At 41.5% G+C, this 6,418-nt stretch overlaps 1 protein-coding gene across 4 annotated transcripts in view; it reads left to right on the forward strand.

Moving 5' to 3' along the window:
- GPATCH8 (G-patch domain containing 8) overlaps positions 1-6,418 on the forward strand; it is a 149,977-nt gene that overhangs the window by 90,013 nt on the left and 53,546 nt on the right. The gene's annotated exons all lie outside the window — the stretch shown is intronic.

A 6,418-nucleotide genomic window follows, 5' to 3' on the forward strand; every position in this document is an offset into this window, starting at 1 on the left:
CTGGGAATGATACATAAACATTATATCTGATATGCTAATGCTTGCTTCACTTTACAGTACCATTAAATTGCAAAATTTCCCCTAAGGTTTTCTTATGCTTTTGCCAGGGAGGTGGATTTAGATGAACCCATTACAAGTGTCAGTGCCATGCCAAATTAAATAATGTGGCTGAAAAATGCACTGCCTCCCCTTCTGGATAACATTAATTTAATAAGGTTATTGTCTTCAACTTTGGACATTGTATTGTAGATAAGCTTGTCCCTTTCATCTACAAATGTTCTTGTTGGTTTTGTCTTGGCTTCTTTGGGCATTAGTTTAGTAATACGGCAAGAACAGGTATAGTGGGAGTCTGATTTCACCTTTTTAAAGCAGTATTAAATCCAAGAACAAAAAATATATATCGCAGCTTACCAATCCTTACAGCCCAAAAGTTTAACCATGCAGTGGGGCTGTGCCCACACTGCATAGGGTTAACCACTCGTCTTTGTCTAGGGGGTTGGAGAACTGTGATATACTTGCCTAATCCTCCGATCCTCTCCGCATATGACTGAACGCTGTGGCTCCTGACTACCCCCTCCTTCCCCTGCGCTCTAGCGGTTTTGTGCAGTGGACTGTTCCAGACGTCATCACGTTCATAGACCTGCTCTGGACATGAGGACGTCAGGAACAGACTATTGCTGGATCACGGGGGAGGTTCGGGTGAGTATACAGCTTTCTGCTCTCCCCTAAACAAAATGAGCAGGTAACCCGTGCAGTACGGGGCACTTGTATTTGTGTTTTTAAAGTTTAAGCCTTCAGATTGGTGCAATCTTTCATGCTCCATATCTTGGAAAGATTGATGGCATTGAATTCCCTCATTTTATTTTTAAGTCTGTACTTTGCTATTTGGCTTATTTATGTATCCTCAAATGGTAGCATCTCCACTGTGTCCCAGTGCAGCCATAGCAAAGCAGCGTAGAATCTCTAAATCTTGCCATGCAAATTTAAAATTTGATTGTATAAAGGTTGTTTAACTGGACAAAAATTGAAAGCATTAAGGGTGGCCCTTCAAACTACATAGATTTGGTAAATCTAAAAATTGTATAGTTCGAACCTAACGTGTGGCCAGTTTAAATTAATATCCATTGGTTGGCCCAGCTTTTCCTGAAGGGTACTACTTGGATGTCACAAGGTGAAATACTGTTCTGTCTGTTGAATATACATTGGGATATACTGCATTGTTCCTGCCATGGAGAAGACCAGTTGTATGTGCTTACGGTCGATCCCGAGAAGTGTGGGCAACTGTTTAATCTCCACAATTATTTATTCCACAGTATGTGCCCGCACTCTATTGGACCTATTGCATTGTTGGGGTTGTCCCCAGATCAGGAAGAGCAGCCCATATGACCTGATAGGTTTATATTTTGGCCCAAACTTGACCTGGTGGTGGAATTGGAGGGTTGGAGTTGCTGATCCTTTATATAGGACTTCTGCATCCTACTGGTTGTGCTATAAAACAAGGTTTTACCAGAAGCTGAAATATCATCACAGCTCATGGTGGCGATAGGATTAATGTTTAGGGGGGGGGGGGGGGAATAAGATTAGTGAGTGGCTGGAGGAACTTTGTTTTGCTAAGGTGACCTGTTAGGATGGGGCATTTTCTTTCAGTGTGAAAACCTCCTCAGATTCTTTTGACAATGTAATATTTATCCACAAATCTAATAAAGATAAATACTAAGCCTATACTCCTCTAATATTAAATGTAGTAATATTCTTGTCATTTGACAGCGTTTAAAGTAATAATTTTAACTGGTCTTCGTAAAAATCCTTTAAACACAGAATTGCCTTACCAACCATTTCAGGACTCTATTCACTCTTTAGTCCTTTCCCTTTTGCTGTGGCCGCTGCTTTCCATATTATACCATTGGGTTTTGAAAGAATGAACCTTACACCCTAACGTTATTGTGTATCAGTCTTGTATATAATGCCATACACACTGATCATTGGCCATAGACTTGCATGATGGCCTTACTTGACCCCATTTGACGGGCTGCTTGCAAAGTAATACAATGTGTTCACCATCCTAGATTGTTTACGTAAAGCCTCAGCACTACTTAGTTCCGAACATCTTTTTATAATGCTGTCCCCTTGCCTTTTAAAATGTGTCAAATGATACTTTTTTTTTTTTTTTTACTTGAAACCTTCACTTTCTATGACAGGGCTGGACAAACCCCAGGAGCCAAGTAGCTAATGCACCCAAAATTAAATTGGATATCAATGCCAATAAACGGTGGGGATCTTTGCTTGAAGCAGGCCTGTACTGCAGTTAGACGCAGACGTCAACTGTATATCTTTGCATAGAAAATGCATCACTTTATAATGGATATTCTACTCATTTTAAAATCTAAACATTAATAGGGTTGCGCTGGTACCATCCATGACTTGGAATTGGTTAGGGTACCTTTCCTACTGATGCCAAAGCACTCTGTTTATATCAAGGGTCTGATCCCTGTACAATGTCAAGTATGGTCATAAAAGCCTATGCTATAAGTCCCCACCATGGTGACAATCCTGTAAAGGAAACCCTAAGATACTTGGCCTTCAGAAAAAAACTGCACTAGAGTACCTTGTTGGTCAGTCACATGCCCAAATTCCAGCTCACCAGTAAGTGATTAGGAGACTGAAGTTTTAGTGACTAGAAGAGAAACTGCAATCCTCATTGGCAGTGGACAATTGTGATAATGCAACCAACAGCTGAAGGACCCCCAGACGATTGATTTCTGCTACAAAGGGTAGGGTTTCAAGGCCACTTCTATATTTTATTAAGCAGAATTGTCAGGGTGGGCCATTTTGTAGCATAGATCAGTTTTAATGTTACTATCCGGGCAAAAAAACACCGTCCTTGCTAAGAGCTAGCAGTGAGGTGAGGAATGCGTTTTTCTCTTGATTGCCAGTGACACCTGCGTAGGTGTGTAAAGTCAGTGTGCCTGGATCATGTTGGTCTTGTTACCTGTAGTGTGGTCTGGCTGATGGGCAATTTTGATGCTTGTCAGCCTAAATTAAAGTCTTTGTAAAGTCACATTGTGACTTTGTTGGTATCCCCTCTGGTTTATACGTCCATAACCTGTGTGTGTTTTTTTTTTTAAATGTCAAGGCTAAATACCTTTCTCACACAGCAGTTCTGCAGTCACTTGATCCCCTTCTGCGCTCCTTCCTCTGATCTAAGGCCCCCTTCACACGGGCTTTCCGATCAGGCCAGGTGGTCAGTTTTTCAGGCGGACCTGATTGGACACTCAATGCACCTCTATGGGGCGGTGACGTGTCCGCTGACCCCTGCTGCTATCAGATCTTGTCCGTGAAATCCAGACGCATGGTAACCCTATTTCTCTTTTGTTCATTGACGGACACAGCACCCACCCCTCTAAGGAGTTTTGATACATCTATTACAGCTTGGTACTAAAAGGATTACCAAGAACAGAGGGGGGTTTTATACCAGCTGAGGACAGCCCATGGGCGTAGCCAGGTGTTTTTTTGTTTTGCCTAGTCCTACTCCTTAAGGAGACAATATAACTCAGTAGTTATGATTTATGGAGTGCTGTGTCTGTCGAACTTGGAGCAATGGACTTTACGGTAAGTACAGAAATCCAACATTTCCATCCGTCTGGAGGATGGGATCGGATAAAAATGGACAGGAGGTCCATTTTCATCTGATCTCCCATAGAGAAGAGTGGGGCTCTGACAGGTCCCTCAGTGAGCAGAGATGGACCTGCGGATCGTTCCCCCGCTGAGAAAAGCGAAGTCCGCTGGGCAGAAAGGCCGTGTGAAAGGACCCCTTAGGAGAGCAGTGGGAGGGGCTGAGATTTCCCTCTGACACTAGCCAGCAGAGGGAGGTCACGTGACCACACAGTGATATTGTGAGCAGGTATTTAGCATTGTCAATTAAAAAAAAAATATCTACACACAGTTAATGACTGTATAAATCAGAGGGGATAGAAGTATTTTTGCTACATATTGCAGCAGAATAGTAGCGGGAGGGGCGGGGAGGAGATTGGCTCCCACGCTGACGGGGAGTGAGTTATGGGAGACACGCAGAGCAGAGAGTGGGATGACAGAGGCACATAAACTGACAACTGCATCATGGCTCAGCAGCCATTATTACCGTGGTCAGTGCACACAGGGGGACACAGGAACAAATAAGATCACCAGTTTTTTTTTCAACATAGGGATAAATTACACCGCACAAGCACTGTGATCATGCCTTTAAAAGAACGTGTTTTTGGGTTCTAACCACTCTTAAGGCGGTTTTACAGATCAAGTATTTATGTGAACCTACTGGCTCCTGAGTTCCTCATTTATTTGTCCCTCTGATCTATGATAGAGGATAGGTTTCAGTAAACGTATTGTTTCTCTCTTGGTGCAGTTCACATGACCATATTCCCAGTACAAATCATCATTTCACAAGGTATTCAATGTTCTTAGTGATTGGATTCTAATTGACCCCCTGTTCATTTTTTTGGGCGTAGGCAAGGCAACAGCTGATCAGAATCTTACAGGTATTCTGGGCACTTGTTAAAGGGTTCAATTGGCATTGATCCTCTTCAGAACTCTGAGTGCATGGAAAGGAAAATTAAATGCAAAATTCTGACTATAAAACAGGCAAGGATGGCCCTACACTATTGAGATTTGGTTATGATGTAATACTTTGTCCCCGAATATTTTAACTGATCCTTATTTTGCTCTAGCAAAAATAACTTGTGCATGTATGTTTATCGAACAACTGTTTGTCAGTCTGAATTAGGAGAATTTTCCCTCATAACGGGGACTTATTTTCTTGCCTGGCAGCTATTACAGTAACGTATCTATAATTTATCTCCAGCTCTTCAGCTAATTTCTTAAAAGCGGTCAAAGATCTCCTCTATTAACTTTTAAGATGTAGTCAACAGCAAACCCTTTGCTTCTGACTATTCCATGATTGGTTCTGTTAGCTGGCAGCAGGAGCCTATGAAATATTGAAGGGTTGGCTTGCACGTATTTTAAGTCAATCGTGCCCATTAGCTGTTTTTACAAAGTGTTTGAGATCTGTAAAATTGAGGGGGTTAAAGTTCACCCTTCTGAACTTTACACCTGTATTATAGGGTGTTTCGCAGTTTCCGGTGAATGAATAGATTAAAGTACCATCTGCTGCTGACGGCTTGTAGTTCTAAAGGGCTGGTGAGTGCACTTGTAGTTCAGTGACTTTCCTGCACTCAAGTAACTGCCTACCCATATCCGAGGTACGGGCAGACAGCTTTCCTGAGGGTCTGCGGGTGCAATGCTCTGCAGGCTCCTTAAAGGGAAAAAAAGCTAATTTTTTTTCCCCCAAAGGTAAACTTATCCTTTTTATAAGCATTTTTTATGGTGTCTACCATTGACAGAGGGCCTCTAAGCTTTCCTGCTATGGCAAAGTCTATCATCCAGTTTGAAAATTATAAACTTGCTGGTCTTTTGTCTGAACTTTGCCAGTGGGACATTTAGTACCTTTTTTTTTTTTTTTTTTTTTTTTTTTTTTGCCAGGATTACAGGTTTTGATTCCCAGCCTGCTGTTGACCACCTAGCATCTCTCTATCTAGTATAGTCAGTTCCTCAGTTGCAGTGATTTTACGTTCTTATGTAGAATCCACTAGGTGTTAAACTAATGTAAAAACTGATTTTTTTTTTTTTTTTTGTAATTTTTTTTCCCCCTATTTTTGGATGGTGTGAATCTCCCATTTTTTGGCGGTCTTCAGAGCCAACCTTTTTTAAGCCTTCCTTGCGATCTATATAACTAGATTCCCCTATCCATTGCTACACAGTTTAGCAAGAATCTCACAAATGTCGAGTCATGTATGGCTAGCATTAGTCTTATTGATCATTGTCTCCAGTACAGAAAGCGATGGATAATCCAAAGTTGTTACGTTGTTGCAGGATGTTTTAACGAGGGCAAATGTTCCAATGGGGAGCTTTTTTGTTCTGGTGATATCCTTGCTTTGAGATCTCCTACTTTCTAATGAATCCCATAGGTCCTACTTATTCCCTATTCTAAACTTAAAACCTAAAGTATTGGCTTTACTCTGAGTGCTCTCCCCTACATATCTGCATAGGATCCATTAAAGAGCAGGTGATACAGAATACGCTACCAATACGGTTTTGCAGTGTACAATTACCACAACTGCATATAGAGTTCGAAAACATAGATGGCACTCCATGTAAGGAATTGGAGAAGCCCACTTTCACATACATCGTTTCTGGTTATGCCCACTTTCACATACATCGATTCTGGTTATGCCCACTTTCACATACATCGATTCTGGTTATGCAGATTTTTAAAGTCCCCCACCAAAAAACTATATAGGGGAATCTTTTTAATTTACAGTTGTGACTGCACCAGGGCTTTTTTACAAGTAAGGTAAGGATTAGGGCC

This window comes from Pelophylax lessonae, assembly GCF_965119305.1.
Source record: "Pelophylax lessonae genome assembly, chromosome: 11".
NCBI classification, from domain to species: domain Eukaryota; kingdom Metazoa; phylum Chordata; class Amphibia; order Anura; family Ranidae; genus Pelophylax; species Pelophylax lessonae.